Consider the following 17,527-nt stretch of genomic DNA (forward strand, 5'->3'; position numbering starts at 1 on the left):
CTGGCCATTCTCCTCTGACCTCTGGCATCAACAAGGCATTTTCGCCCACAGAACTGCTGCTCACTGGATATTTTCTCTTTTTCGGACCATTCTCTGTAAACCCTAGAGATGGTTGTGCGTGAAAATCCCAGGAGATCAGCAGTTCCTGAAATACTCAGACCAGCCCGTCTGGCACCAACTACCATGCCACATTCAAAGTCACTTAAATCAAATTTCTTCCCCCATTCTGATGCTCGGTATAGCATCAGAATATATATATATATATATATATATATATATATATATATATATATATATATATATACACACACATACATATATACACACATATATATATATACACACACACACACACATATATATACTTGACTTGAATGTGGGAGACTGGGGTTCAAATCCTGGTCGGGACGAAAACATCATCCAGTAAGGGTCCTTAGGCAAGACCACTCATGATACACCGGCCTACCTCGGGATGAGTGAACACAGAAATGATCGTCATACCGGCTCCAACGTCGCCTGGGTCAACAAGGTCTGCGTCAGTTGCTAGGGACCCAGGGCAAATTGATGAGAAATGGGCTACTGGAACAAAACACAGATGGATGAGGGCAGAATATACGTTGTTGCTGGAATGCTACTATACAAGCAATCCCAGAGAGACGGGATACAAGCAGCGAATGTGGGACCATTGGATACTTCGAAACCCACAATCAAGGCTAACAAAGAAACAGCTGTTAGCCCAATGTTCCAACATCCGTAATCGAAATCTACTCTCACAACTAGAGATTGATAAAATACAACAACAACAGGAAGTACAACTCACTCTCCATACCAGAAGCACTCGGAACTGAAAAACAACAACCATCAGCTCTGGCCACCTGGTTGAAGAGATACACCAAGGAGGGAGAGGCCAGGAGAATAAACATGCTGTTCTCCACTGAACCAGCCAAGGTGTACTCTCAGTGGCAGGGAAACAACAACAACCGGTCAGACCCACCAAGAGCTGAAGTGGAAAAATACTGGAAAGACATATGGGAAAGAGAGGCATCACGCAAAACTGATGCCCAATGGTTAGTGGACCTAAGGGCTGACCACAGCAACATCCCAGAACAAGAACCAATAACCATCTCAATGGCAGACATCCGAGAAAGAGTGTCAAAGATGAAGAGCTGGACAGCACCAGGCCCCGATATGATCCATACATACTGGCTGAAGAAGCTAACTGCACTCCATGAATGCCTAGCAGCACAGATGAACCAGTTGCTGAGGGATGGGACCCACCCAGAGTGGCTTACCCAGGGCAGGACAGTCCTAATCATGAAGGACCCCCAGAAGGGACCCATTCCATCCAACTACTACAAAAATGAGTAAGCATGTGGCTCAATACATGAGCGAGGCACAGAAAGGAATTGGCAGTAACACCAGAGGAGCCACCAGCTACCAGCTACTGGTTGATAGAACAGTCGCCCGAGACTGTAAGAAGAGACAGACCAAGCTGTGCACTGCCTGGATTGACTACAAGAAAGCCTACGACTCAATGCCGCACACATGGATACTGGAATGTCTGGAACTGTATAAGATCAACAGGAGCCTAAGGGCCTTCATCCAGAACTTGATGAAAATGTGGAAGACAACCCTAGAGGCCTATTCAAAGCCGATTGCCCAAGTCAACATCAAGTGTGGCATATACCAAGGAGATGCACTATCATCACTGCTGTTCTGCATAGGCCTGAACCTCCTTAGTCAGATCATCACGAATACTGGCTACGGGTACCGATTCCGTAATGGGGCAACAATCAGCCACCTGCTCTACATGGATGACATCAAGCTGTATGCCAGGAGTAAGTGAGAAATAGACTCACTGATCCACACCACCAGGATCTACAGCGATGACATAGGTATGAAATTCGGATTGGACAAGTGTGGCCGAATGGTCTCAAAGAGAGGCAAGATGATCAGGACTGAGGGGATTGACCTACCAGAGGGCAACATAGGTGATATCCAAGACAGCCACAAGTACCTTGGCATCCCACAGGCTAATGGAAATCATGAAGAGGCCACAAGGAAGTCAACCACAGTCAAATACCTCCAGAGAGTAAGGCAGGTCCTGAAAAGTCAGCTGAATGGTAAGAACAAGGTCCGAGCCATCAACATGTACACACTACCAGTCATCAGATAACCTGCTGGTATCATAAGCTGGCCAAAGGAGGAGATAGAAGCTATAGATAAAGACTTGAAAGCCCCTCACCATGCACGGAGGGCTCCACCCCAAGTCCAGCACCCTGAGGCTATACACTAAGCGGAAAGAGGGAGGCCGAGGGCTAGTGAGCGTCAAGGCCACGGTCCAGGATGAGACATCGAAAATTCGAGAATACATTGAAACAATGGCACTGAAGGATGAACTGCTAAGTGAGTGTCTCAGGCAGCAGAACCCTGATGAGAGTGCAGAGGAGGAGGAGCAGACAACCTGGAGGGACAAGCCCCTACATGGCATGTACCACCGTCAGATAGAAGAAGTGGCTGATATCAAGAAATCCTACCAGTGGCTGGAAAATGCAGGAGTGGCAGACAGCACAGAGGCACTAATCATGGCAGCACAAGAACAGGCCATAAGCACAAGAGCCATAGAGGCCAGGCTCTACCAGAGTAGATCAGACCCGAGATGCAGACTGTGCAAAGAAGCCCCTGAGACAGTCCAGCACATAGTAGCAGGATGTAAGATGCTAGCTGGATCAGCGTACATGGAGAGGCAAGTGGCTGGGATAGTATACAGGAACATCTGCAACCAGTATGGAATAGAAGTACCAAAATCCCAATGGGCCATACCACAGAAGGTGGCTGAGAACAACAGGGCCAAGGTTCTGTTGGACTTCAGCTTCCAGACTGACAAACAGCTCCTGGCTAACCAACCGGACATAGTGGTGGTGGACAAAGAGCAGAAGAGGGTGGTGGTGATAGATGTGGCGATCCCAGCTGACACCAACATCAGGAAGAAGGAACACGAGAAACTTGAGAAGTACCAAGGGTTGAAAGAGCAGCTGGAATGGATGTGGAAGGTAAAGGCTAGCGTGGTCGCTGTGGTAGTGGGGGCACTCGGGCAGTAACCCCAAACTTGGAGAGTGGCTCCAACAGATCCCAGGAACAACGTCTGAAGCCTCAGTCCAGAAGAGCGCAATCCTAGGAACAGCCAAGATACTGCGCAGAACCCTCAAACTCCCAGGCCTCTTGTAGAGGACCCGAACTTGAGGCTGACACAGATACCACTACAGATATATATATATATATATATATATATACACACATTTTGTTGTTGTTATTATTGTTTTTAATACATGAAAATCCTTCTGAAATAAATGTGGATTATATATCTATTTTTATTTTATAGGGGGCTGACAGACAGCTGCTGCTGATGCACTTGACGTATCTGTTCAACCGACATGTTTATTAGTGGTGGAAAGGTTCACCAAAACAATCTGTCCTGTTCAGTACGCTTGTCACAGTTCGGCGCACGTGTGTACCGCTCGGTTCATAGGCTTGCGCAACATTTCTTTCTCATTTACTAACAAGGCAAAGCGTGTACACTCCAGAACAGCAGGTGGTGGTACAGAGCTGGATGCCAACCATCGATAAACAAGAAGAAGAGCTACGAGTCGGCTGTGTAACAGGTGTTTCGGATTAACGCGGGGCTATGTTAACTGGCGACCGTCAGCCGAATGCGTCTGTGGTCACCGTAGCTACAACAGATGTTGAAAACGGGAAGAGAGGACGTAGCTGTCCTCAGATCTGCCTCTTTGTTCAGGTTTTCTCTGGTCAAAACACACCTGATACGTGTTCAGGCTGCTGTTTGATTAACCCTCAGTCGCTGTATCAAAGTTGCTGGTTGTTACGGAGGACGTTGTAAACAGGAAAATGGAGAGTTGCTCTTCCTGTGAATGTTTCTGTCTCTAATAAACCTTTTTTAAAAACACGTACTCGTGACTTGCATCACACAGGGGAACTATAACCCTTGTAAATAAAACAAAAGTAAAAAAAACAAAAAACAATTACGGGACAAACAAAACAAAAACACAATCGCGGCAGCCAAACCACGCTGCCAATCAAATCACGAAGGTGACTCTCGGTATGACCTATTTCTCTCTTCACAGCGGACACACAGACACCTCTGGGTTGCAGAAGAAGGCCAGATCAACTTGTGACTGCAGTGTCTGTTCACCATGTCTGTACGGTGATGATTTATAACACAAATAAGATTCTACAAAAGAATAAGGTCTTTCTTGGTAAAAACCTTCTATAATGAAGTAAAATGAAATAGAATGCTTGAATGATGGAAAATAACTGTCTATATTTTGAGCAGATAAAGAGGAGGACAATTTTCATAACGTTTTGTATTGTCCAGTTGTTGCATCTTTTGGGCAGCAAGTGTTATTCCTACACAGTTAAAGTGGCCTATAACATAATCTTACTGATACGAACATACATTAATCATGTTTTTGGTGCATAGACACTGTGGTCACAAGCTGTCCTGCCACCTTATGTGTCCAAAAGGTGTCTGTGCTTATGCTAAAAGGTTATGCTGTAAGTAAAATTGTAGTTAGTCTGGTGTAGTGGGTTGGTTGTCATACTTTTTTCCCTCACTTCGAGTCCCATGTTTTATTTATTTTTTTGTTTCGTTTAAAAGGGTTCCATTGTTCTTCTGTGTGAGGAATATTTACTCAAATAGACAGTAAAGACGAGTAAGTGCATTTCATAAAGGTAATGCTTATTTGTGTTATAAATCATCACCGTACAGACACCGTGAACAGACACCGCGGTCACAAGTTGATCTGGCCTTCTTCTGCGACCCAGAGGTGTCTGTGTGTCCGCTATGAAGAGAGAAATAGGTCATACCGCAATGTATGATTGGCACAGTGGTTTGGCTGCCACGATTGTGTTTTTGTCCCTCAGTGAATGTGAGTTCAAGTCCCGTAATTCTTCTTCTTCTTTTTTTTTTTTTTACTTTTATTTTATTTACAAGGTTTATAGTTCCCTTGTGTGATGCATGTTTACAGGGAGAAGTCACGAGTACATGTTTTTAATAAAGGTTTATTAAAGATAGACACATTCACAGGAAGAGCAACTCTCCATTTTCCTGTTTACAACGTCCTCCGTAACAAACAGCAACTTTGATACAGCGACTGAGGGTCAGACACGTTTAATCAAACAGCAGCCCGAACACGTATCAGGTGTGTTTTGACCAGAGAAAACCTGAACATAGAGGCAGATCTGAGGACAGCTACGTCTTCTCTTCCCGTTTTCAACATCTGTTGTAGCTACGGTGACCACAGACGCATTCGGTTGACGGTCGCCAGTTAACATAGCCCCGCGTTAATCCGAAACACCAGTTGTCTCACTGGAATGATGTCTTCACAGATGAGCTGACATGTTAGTCGCGTTACTGTTGGCATAAACAACACGTGTGGCACAATGCTGGCACACTGTCGCACTTTTGTCAACAACTTTCATACCGCCGTCATCGTAGATTCGTAGATCACTATAAATGCAAAGTGGTCCCATACAGCAGACCTATATAGCGCTGCTGGCGCATCTTCTTGCTCCGACTCTTTTCCACTCGCCATGCCCACAAACGTCTTCACGGCTGACCCAAAGATACTCTATTACTATCCGCTACGCTGCTTCCCGTCTTCTTCTTGTTTACTGGCGGTTGGCATCCAACTCTGTACCGCCACCTGTTGCTCCGGAGTGTACACGCTTCGCCTCCTTACTAAATGAGAAAAAGAAGTTGCGCGTGCCTATACCGAGCGGTACACACGCGCCCCGAACCGTGACAAGCGTACTTAACGGGACGGATTTTTTGATGAACCGTTCCACCCCTAATACATATATAAACTAATCACATGAGTACATCCTCTGCAAAAGACAGGCTTGACATGGGTCCTGGTCCCCAGTCATCTGCATGCAACACGGCAGCAGTTCCGCTGCTCTATTCCCTCATCCTATATGTTTTGGTTGACAACTATTTTGAACATCTCAGGCTGAATAATTTTCGAAGGAGATTAATATGAGAAAAAGGCCAGCAAAGTTCCCAGTCGTTGTTGATTTTCCTCAAACATTAATGGAATTTCAATTTCCTCCACTTCTTCCCAGACGAGGAAGGCAAACATCGCAAGCTCAGCCAAGTCTCCTCACGTCTAAGGTAAGAGAGAGTGTCCGACTTCATAGCAGCGTTTGTATATGAAGGTATTATTGGTGCAAAAGGTTTGAGCACCTGTAAAAGTGCAGTTTCTAGTTGTGTACAGTGATTGTGTATGTGTATCAGTAAATGTGTGGTCACATACTCTATGCTGCACGGTGCAGTATGTCAGCACAAGGTCACCTCTGTTTTTCTGGTCAATTTCCTTAACGCCCATATTGGTTCCATATTTATTATCTGTATTTAAAATCTACGTTTTTTAAAAAAAAAAAACTGCTGTTAATTTTGCACTATATCATGTAAATATGTATATATGTCTATTTGTTCCCTTTTTAATTTTATTGCTTATTTTTGCTATTGTTTCTATTTTTGTAATATGTTTCTGTTTTTGTAATATTCTGTCACTGCTGTGACAAAAAAATGTCCCCGCCTGTGGGACATTAAAGGATTTCTGATTCTGATTCTGATGAGTTGTGTACTTGTAGATTTGTTTCTCTCCACAAATACAACACAACAATTGCACATTCCCAAATTCTTAATTACAGGTGCACAAATCCTATTTTACAAGTCACAGATTAAGAAACTGGCACACTCAAACTTTTGCTCCAATTGTTGTAGTATATTTGGTGCAAAACAAATTTGAGCACCTGTAACAGAGGAATTTGTAGTTGTGTACAGTGATTGTGTTTGTGTATCAGTAAATGTGTGGTCACATACTCTATGAGTTTTGTACTTGTAGATTTTTTTCTCTCCACAAATACAACACAACAATTAAAGCTGCAAGCAGCGATGAACGGGCCCTCACAGGACACACACGTCGAGCTGCGGCGCCGTCGCACTGCGCACTCACCTGCTACTTGCATGTCACACTGGGGAGAAAACAAGCAGTAAACTTCATGACAATCGGACGCCATTTGTCTGACTTCCTGTGTCCAGTGGGTGGCGCTATGGATATGACACAGTTTTGATGCACAGATATATGCAGGGTGCCTCCCTCTATATTCCTGAGAGATTTGGTGCTGATCGGACATTGAATGGTGAAGTTACGAGGACTTGATGCTTTATGGTGAAGGATTTAAATGGACGGCACCACCGCGGCTAGCAGTTATGTCAGGCTGCGGCGCCGTCGAATCGTGCGCTCATCTGTTACTTTCATGTGATGCTGGGGAGAAAACAAGCAGTAAACGTCATGTCAATCAGATGATATTTGTCTGGCTTCCTGTGTCCAGTGGGTGGCGCTATGGATATGACAGGCTTTTGATGCACAGATCTATTCAGGGCAACTCCCGCTATATTCCTGAGAGATTTGTCCGAGAAGTTATGAGGACTTGATGCTCCATGGCAAAGGATTTTAATGGCGGGCACCGCCACGGCCAATAGGTATGACGTAGGATAAAAATTTTCCTAGCGTGTCATTGGCATGGTCCAAGGAGTATACTGACGGACTGTGAAGTCTGTGGTGTTTAATCTGTAGGAGGAAGACGTGAAAGTATGATGTACAGCAATATTTCAAGATGGCCGCCAAATTGAAAATGGCCGACTTTGTGTGGATGTGTAGATGTATTCAGGGCGAGACCATCTACATGTATGAGTAATTTGGTGGAGATGGGGCCTGTGGAAGTTAAAAAATGGCGTCGGAAGTCACACCCACCAGGTATAACACAGCTGAAAGATTTCCATTACTTTTGCTCTTCAAGGCATAAAGATGATGCTGAGTGAATGTGAAGACTGTGGTGTTTAAGCTCTAGGACAAGATAGTTTTCAAAGTAGGCATGAATTTGTCAAACACCGCCACAAATCAATATGGCTGACTTCCTGTTGGACTGAGAGTATGGGTCCATGGGCTTTTTGTGCATCCAGTCATGATGAATGTGCGAGCCAAATTTCATCCTTCTATGGGCTTCTAGGAGGTGGGGCATCACAATAGGGGGCGCTACAGAGCCTGCAGGTCACGACCATGCCCAATGACATCACAGATCTATTCAGGGCGACTCCCTCTACCTTCCTGAGAGATTTGGCTGAGATAGGAAATCATATGAAGAAGTTATGAGGACTTGATGCTTCATGACGAAGGTTTTTTGTGGCGGGTACCACCACGGCCAGCAGGTATGGCGTAGGATAAAGATTTTCCTGGCGTGTCATTGGCATAGTCTGAGGAGTATATTGAGTGACTGTGAAGTCGGTGGTGTCCAATCTGTAGGAGGAAGATGTGAAAGTATGATGTACGGCAATATTTCAAAATGGCGGCCAAAATCAAAATGGCCGACATAGTCTTGATGCTGAGATGTGTTCATGGAGACAGCCTTCACACTTATGAGCAGTTTGGTGTGGATAGGAAACTGTATGTTGAAGATAGAAAGCATTGATGCTTGATGGCGATGGAAAAAAATGGTTTCCACAGTCTCGCCCACTAGAGTATGACGTAGCTGAAAGATTTCCATAACTTTTGTTCTTCAAGGCATGAAGATGATAATTGAGTTAATGTGAAGACTGTGGTGTTTAAGCTCTAGGACAAGATAGTTTTCAAAGTAGGCATGAATTTGTCAAATTTGCTGCCGCACATCAATATGGCTGACTTCCTGTTGGAGTGACGGTATCGGTCCCCCAGACTTTTTGTGCGTCTGCGCATGACGAATCTGCGTAACGAATTTCGTGCATGTATGCGCACGTGGAAGGCAGGCAAGAACAACAGGGGACGCTACAGAGCCTGCAGGTCACGCCCACGCCCAATGACATGAAATTGTCAGTACATTCCAAATTTGGTGAGTTTTGGGGTATGTCCAGGCTTCCAAAACAGAAGTTAAACCACAGAAGAATGATTCTTTGTCTTTCAATTACAATAGGGCCCAAGCAGGTCCACAATAGGGACCTTGCAGGTCTGTGACCTGCTCAGGCCCTAATTACGCATTAACAAATTCTTAATTACAGGTGCACAAATCCTATTTTACAAGACACAGATTAAAAAACTGACACACTCACATTTTTGCTCCAACTGTTGTACTATATTTGGTGCAAAACATATTTGTGCACCTGTAACAGACAATGTGAAGTTGTGGACAAATTTGAGTTTCTGCAAATCTGAATGTGAACTTGTGCAATCAATGTTCAATGTTTTATTTTTTAAAACACAAACACAAATCGATAAGTGCAAATGCACGAATCTTCCCCACGAGTCACAGATTCTGTTTCCTTCAACTACAAATAACGAATCCCACCCCTCCACTTCCTTCAACCACAAATCATAAATCATGCCTCCACTGAGATATATGGTGCAAAACTATCTGCACATTCAGTCTATGGTTCAAAAGGCGGCTGCTGATCTGTGATCGACTGATCCCACAACCAATCAGAGGAGAGGGGCTTTTTGTCCTATAGCCAATCAGAGGAGAGGGAGCAGCAGCAGAGACAGCATCCCCTGCTCGTTAGCAGACTAATGATTGTTCAGCAGTGGGTCTCGCTTGCACCGTTTTGTAAAAGTGGACATGTCAGTTGGCAAACTTCGAGCAAACATGACAATTTGGGTTTCTATGCTTTAGCTCCTGCAGTTATTACAGTGACTTCCTTTAGCTTCACAGAAGCTAGCTTTGGCTAGTGTCAAGCCCGTCAAGCCAGCCGTGGTTCGCGTTAGCTTGGTCAAATATGCAGCACATTGTTTTTGAGTGCGCAAATCTACTAACATTTACGATAATCATACTGAAACCACTCTGAAGAGCTGCTGGTAGTGACTGTGGGGCAGATTGCAGTCTCACAGTCAGACCCGTGAAACATACGGTACTTTTACAGTACCTATTCCCGGTAATAAACTGAAGGTATCACGAAAGCATGCATCCAGATTTCAAAGTAAATGACGACGTGAGGAAAAAAATAGCTCAAGAATCATATACTGCTGGACTTAGAACTTCCTTGACTACTTGTGTAACTAATATGAAGTACTTTTACTGTGTACTTAAAGTAATCATGTGTCAAAAATTTGAGTTTGTCAGTTTCTTAATCTGTGACTTGTAAAATATGATTTGTGCACCTGTAATTAAGAATTTGTGAATGTGTAACTGTTGTGTTGCATTTGCGGAGAGAACGGGAAGTTGTGTGAGTGACACCAGCAGAAAGCGACAGAGATGGTGAGTTTTGAGAGTTGAGAGATTTGTGACATATAGCATGTTTGGAGTGTATAGTTCGTGTGTTATATAGTGTTTGGTGTAGTGTGTTTAGTGTGTAGTGTAGTCGTTTTTCTTGTGTTGTGAGTCAAAACAAGGAGGAGACTGCTGAATGTGGAACAGGCAGGAATAAGCTGAGGAGGCTTGAGCCGGCATTGCCTGCATTTAAATGTAAATAGTTACATATAACCTTGTAAATTTCAACGACCACTCTCTCACCAGTCACTGGCTGTGCAAAAGAGGTCTTCGGGGTTTCACAAGGGTTTGCCTCAAAGTCACAGCCGAGTTTGTTGCACATACTGATGTTAGATGCATGTCCATCCATTGTCATGCACACCGCTCTGAGACCACAAGCATTAAGTTCCTCCAATGCATGGACAACTAAGACCTTCAGTGTTTCTGGTGAGAGACCACTGGTCAGATAGTAAGCAACTGGATTTTTCCAGTGCCCTTGTATGCCTACCACGATAAACACAAGAGCCTCAGAGGCAACATCCATCTCATTTAATCCATCCCCCATATCCACAAACCCTGACATTGTTTGAGACTGGGGATTGTACTGCATTGTTTTTTTTATGGCCATGGCATCCAAAATAAATGTCACCAATCCATATTTTGTCTGGTCTTCTTTGCATCTTCTTCCCAGCATGTCCAGCATCATCTTATTCGGGCCAGGCTTTGCATCCACTGAAGTCAGCCACCTTTGAAAAATAAACTCTAGTAATTTGACTACCCCAACCCCTTCAGAAAAAAATAAACATAAAATAGCATATCCAAAAGCTCAAAATGTATCAGAACACAGTATGTGATGTGAGCTTTTAAACTGGTAATTTTCATTGTCACAAATATAGTCTGTAGGACTAAAGTGGTTAATGTATGTGATGGCCAGACCTGCAGCCACACAACCAACTTGAATGTCGGTAACCTTCTGCACCTACATGGTATCCTTACTTAATTTACTTTTACATTTTTTGAGCACATTATGAATAAATACCAAACACTAGTCCAGCTTGGTCCCTCACGGTGCATTTAACAATCAGGCAACATGGAGAATACTGTTGCAATGTATGGGGATGTGGGAGAGGAAAATGTTGAGACTCTCTCAGGAAACTATATGCCTTTGGACCATGAAGGTGTAGCATAAGGGCAAACTCCCTCTGCTCCCTGGTGTACTCATGGCCCTTCTTTGCCAAGAGGTCTACCCGAATATCTGAAATTCAGTAAGCATAAACCTATTAGTATTTCAATTTTACCTGAGAAGCATTCAAGCCTGTCTTTCAGCTCTTCATTTATGAGGTTTTTCTCCCTCAGATCCTTGAGAAGAGCGTGCACTCCCTGGACAAGTTGCCAGCTCATCGCAGGGCCCACACTGATGAGCAATGTGGGGTTCAGTATCTCGCTCAAGGACACTTCGACATGCAGCTCAGCCTAAAACCGGCATTTTTAAAATATCCAAGCACCGTGTATCATAGCTATATGTGTGGCATTTTTAACAAATCAACACGTTTGGAAATCGGTCAAAAATTCAGCAAATAATTCTACTTTGAGATTGAGGAGTACCTCTTTCCTTCATAGGTTGATGCACTGCTGCCTTTGCTAGCCCTGTTCCAAGATGGCAGCACTTTAAGCATGCCCCTCCACAGTTGATGCGGCATCTATGTATATATGTCTATGGTACAAATACCGTCTTTGGGCGGTGCAGGCAGCAGCTAATTAGCATTTAAAGGGAAAGGCAATGAAACCAGCCACCTGGAGCAGTTATGTGAAACTGGTGTTTCAAGAACCCTGCTGTGCTCAATCCTTCAGCTTTTTTCAACCAAAGCATGTTACTGATATTCCATTTAGACATCAAGGAACCATGTCAAGCAACAGAAATGACCATAATATGGGACCTTTAAAACTGCAAGCATCAATGAACAGGCCCTCACAGTCCACATGCATCGGAGCATGGCACTTTCGGGGCATGCTGCTATTGTGGCATGCTGATGTTGGGGCTTGCTCATGCAACACCTGGCATTTAGGAGGTTGTTCTATTTATGGTGGCTTGCTCCCGCTGGGATGAAATAATGTATGCATGTTCAGGCAATGAAGCTGAAAAGTAAAAGGGTTGAAAGAGCTTAGAAAGCTGAACAGTTTGAAAGCCGAACAGTTTCTCCAGCTGAACAAAAAGCTGAATGTATGAAGACGCTGAAAAGGCATTGAGATTAATATTTAAAAAAGCTGAAAAGGCAGAAAAGCTGAAAAGTAAGTGGGCTGAAACAGCTTAAAAAGGTGAACAGTTTGATAGCCAAACGGTTTTTCTGGCTGTACTTATGGTGGAGCAGTAGTATAACCAAAGTTGAAATTTTCTCCATAAGAATCAATGGGAAAACGCCTGCCAAACTCCTGCGATTTTTGAAAAGAATGTAATGGTTATCACAAAAATATTAATATATTAAGTGACAGGAGACACTGCTGAACTCTGTGATGTCTTTTTATTTATGTAGAGTGAAAAATAAGGGCACCAGAGCGAGAGACAAAAGAGGTACTGTCAGCTCTCCTCCTGAAATTTTGGCTCAAAATTAACATTGCCTCTTATGGGGGAGTTGCTGGAGGGCTTGTTGTTCTGGGGCATCTACAGCCAAAACTGTGAATCCTATGTCTGAAATAAGACCATCAGTCGAAAGCCTGCATTTCTATGTTTATATTGTCTATTTGAAGTAAAAGATGTGGGATCCAGATAAAGCTGAAGAAAATGTTTTCTCAAATTTTTTTTTGCCCTCCACTCTAGTGATGATGCCATCCATTCTATCAATATACATCCATTATAAAATCAGAGGACGAGCTAAAAATCCTTGAAACTAAAACTGGAATGATTTGAAAGCCGTAAAAGATTTTAAAAAGCTGAATACATGCCCAATAGTTCAAGGTCTTCTGACTCTTTAAAAGTTGAAAAGGTGTCTCCAGTTCAAAGTATGAGGGACAAGAAGAGGCTGAAAGTTGATGAGTTTTTAAGAGGATTTGAAGAAATTAAAATTATCCTCCTAAATTTACCTGCCTATTCGCCAATTTGCACCAAATTTTGCACAAACCCTCATTGGGCAATGGAACACAATTAACAAAAGTGTTGTGGTTATTGGACTGTATTTGGTCAAGATATGAAAGACTGTGTGTTTTGAACACAATGTGCATGAATTTGTTGTTTTATATTTTTGGCGTTTTATGGACTATTACAGTTCTTTTGATAACTTTTTGTCAGGAGGGTCCACAGATGCTTCATGAAAAGTTTGGTGCAAATTGCTCAAATCACCTAGGAGGAGTTCGGAAAAGTATTTTTTTCCATTTGACACGATTTTGCGAAGGGAAAGTTACCGCAAAATTCAGCTCAATTCAGAGAGCACGGAAATATAACGTTTCACAATGTGCAACATATTATGTGGGAGTTATGGGTCAAAAATGCTTTTGTGTTGATAATAGCACCACCTGCATTTTTGGTGTGTGAGTTACAGGGGCCAGTCTTTACCACCCCTATCAGTTTAATTTCCATAACAGTTATGGTGTTGGCACAGTGCCAAATATTAAATCAAAGCTGCAAGCAGCAACAAAGGGGCCCTCGCAGTCCACTCACATCGGGGCATGCTGTCATCACGGTGTGCAACACAGATGTATTTAGGGCAAGATCCTCTACATGTTTGAGCAATTTGGAGTAGATGGCAAATTGTATGTGGACATTATAATGACTTGATGGTTTTATGGTGACATGTCAAAATGGACCACGCCACCAGGTGTGACATACATGAAAGCTTTTGACAAGATTTGTCCACAAATGCTACTTGCAAAGTTTGTTGCAAATCAGTCAAATGGCCTAGGAGGAGTTTGAAAAAGTAAGTTTATCATTTTCTCACAGAACCTCAGGGGCTCATGGGGAAGTAGTCACTGGAGTTTCATGTGGAGATATGCAATACTTTGTGTTTTGAGCAAAATGTACAGGAAGTTGTTATCGACTAGACGACTCCCTCACCCACACTGAAAGATGTTCTGTGCATGTTCCGGGCCCCTCAAGAGGCATGTAGAGGCCGTGCCGGCACTCGCAGTTCACAGCCAGATGAAGAGGAGGGAACTCTGTGGAACAAAAGCACACACCAGTGCACAAACACACACCAGTGTCCCTTCCCCTGGAAATGTTTATAAAAATGTTTTCTGGTGTGCAGCCAGGCTTAAAGCCAAGGATGTTAATGTGTTAATGAAAACAAAAACAAAAATGAAACAGAACATGGCTGTACAGCCCCATACAACACCATGGGGGGGAGACATAACCCCATTCGTGGTGCAGCAGATATCTGGATGTGCTTTCCAGCAGACAGGCTGGGTGCCGTGGCTGCACAACCTGCTTCCCAGCCCAGTGGAACAGTGAGAGAGTGTCGGAAATTGTAACCAGAGGTTACAGGCTCTAGTTCGCGTCCACCCCACCCAGATTCAACATGGTTTTGCAATCGAGGGTGCAAGGAAAAAAAGCTTGTATTCTGCAGAGGGAAATCAGCTCTCTCCAGATCAAGGGAGCTATCCGAATAGTGCTGCTGGAAGAGAGGCGGAGCAGTTTCTATTGGAGGTATTTTCTGGTCCCAAAGAAAGGCAGGGGGTAGAACTGTGTGCTCTGAACAAATACATGAGAAAGTTCAGAATGCTGAAGCACACAGCTCTGATACAATTTGTGCGCCCAGGCGACTGGTTCATATCCATAGACCTGAAGGACACAAACTTTCACATCCCTATCTATCCCCCGCACAGAATATATCTCTGATTTGCCTTCCAGGGCATAACATATGAGTACCTGGTGCTGCTGTTCAGCCTTTCATTAAGTCCACAGGGGATGATGGGGCTTCTAGCCTCACAGTCTCCCGAATTCAGGCTCACACGAGACTGCTCATGTCGCATCTGGACACCCTGGGTTTTACGGTGAACAGGGAAAAGAGTGTTTAGCTCCCAACTCAGAACATAACATTCTTCTGCTGGTCTCTGGACTTGGTCACACTCAGAGCGCGTCTGTCTGCGGAGAGGGTGGAAGCCATTTGGGCTTGTCTGACACTTTGCAGAGGGAGGCTAAAGTTCAGAATATGTCTCAGACTGCTGAGACTAATGGCATCGGTCTTGACAGTCATTCTGCATGGCTGTTTGCACGAGACCTTTTTAATGCTTAACCTAAACCCAATGCACCACGGACAGTGCCAGGTCTCAGTCCCCACTGCGTGCATCCTGGCTTTGTGCGAAACTTTTCAACTAAAGATGCCTCTCTAGAGGGCGTGGGGAGCCACTTGCGAGGGCAGGATAATAAATAGCACATGGAGCTCACAGATGCAATTGTTTCATATAATCTACCTGGAACTCCAGGCTGTGAAGCTGGTGCTGAAACATTTTCTGCCCTTTTTGAGAGGGCAGCATGTTCTGGTTAGGATAGACAATACCATGGTAATGGCATATATCAACAGACAATGAGAGCTGCATTCACATCATCTGCACATGACACATTTGCTGTCCAGGGGCAACCCTTGCTACAAGGACCGGAAACCCCACAGTGAGCTGGTGGCCCAGATTTGGGAGCGATACAGCAAAGTGAAGGTAGGTCTCTTTGCATCAGAGGAAAGTACTCAGTGCCCTCTGTTTTTACTCCCTTACTGGCCAGAGCGCTCTGATGGGGTTGGATGCCTTGGCGCACGATTGTCCTTGTGTCCTCCGGTGCGCTTTTCCCCCATTAGAGCTGATCATTCCTACTTTCGTCAGAGTTTCGCCAGTTTTTAATGGGGGAAGGTTGAGGGACTTTCTGAAGCCCAACCCTGCATTTGTGCCCAAGGTTTTTAACCCAGCACTGACATGCCGCCCAATTGAGCTGTCGGCGTTCTATCCTCTTCCTTTCTCCTTGCAGGAGCACAAATGCCTGAATGCACTCTGCCCAGTGCGTGCATAATGCACATATGTTGACAAGACGGCTGGATTCAGGAAATCAGAGCAGCTGCTTGTGTCATGTGCTACGTCACACTTGGGGAAACCTCTTACTAAACAGCATTGTCATACTGGATTGTGGAGGCTCTTGCCTTGGCCTATGACAGCAAGCGGCTGCAACCCCCTGCAGGGCTTTGCGCTTATTCCACTTGTGGTGTGGCTGCTTCGTGGACACTGTTCAGGGCGTTGAAGAGTTGACTGAACAGTTGACGTTACGTCTGGCTTTTATAAGGAGGAGGAACTCCCTCCTCCAGGGAGCGTATGTCATGTCTGTCTGTCAGTCAAGACTGGCATAGTGGAAAATAGCTTCTGGGGACAAGCACAGGGGGTGTGTCCCACAGTGAGATACCTCATTCATGTTTCAGAGAACTGGGGTTAATTCCTTTACCTAAAGTTTCTAGTTCTACTGTCTGTTTGTATACAGTGTGTAAGCTTTATGCGCATGCTCCGTCACCTCTTCTCCTTTTCTGGTAAAATTTTAAGCACCACCTATAATATGAACTACAGTGTGTTGAGTCGTTTCCAATTGATCTGTTTGGATGCAACTATTCATGAAACGTTGCCAAGCAAGACGGGGGAAAAAAGATTGTTTTGGTACATGTGGACATGGTCTCAGTGTCTCGGAGTCAACGCTCCGGCACTTGACTGGTTTTCTCTTCCTTTTAACAGAATATAAGGACAATTTTTATCTACTTAGCCAGTTTTCCTGAGTGATGTTCTACTGTTCTAATTGTAGCAGTCGTTGATACTGTTAACCACCGTCAGTTCCTACACACTTCATTATTACATGTTTTGTATCCTGCACTGAACATATCAGTAAACACAGTACTCACTGTCAAAGTAGTGGTGTCAGTAAAATGTCCCTGCAGACTGTTGTACTGTCTTCAGACAAACCATACTTGAGTACAGTACTTCAGTAAATGTAAGTTTCTTAAAAAAAATAAAAAATGAAAAAATTCTAAGAACTATTTGTATTATTTTATTTCAGAGAGAAATATTTCAGTGACTTCAGTTTGTCTGTCAGTCCATTTCTTTCATGACAAATTTTATTGTTATTGTTATTATCTTTTTGTTTAGTTTCATGTTTTTACTTCAGCGTGTTTCTGTCATCTCCACAACAATAAGAGTGGAGTTCAACAGAAAGGAAACCTGCTTATCAGCTGCTGGACAGACAGGAAGACACACACACACACACACACACACACACACA

This window comes from Acanthopagrus latus, chromosome 18, assembly GCF_904848185.1.
Source record: "Acanthopagrus latus isolate v.2019 chromosome 18, fAcaLat1.1, whole genome shotgun sequence".
In the NCBI taxonomy this organism is placed as follows: Eukaryota; Metazoa; Chordata; class Actinopteri; order Spariformes; family Sparidae; genus Acanthopagrus; species Acanthopagrus latus.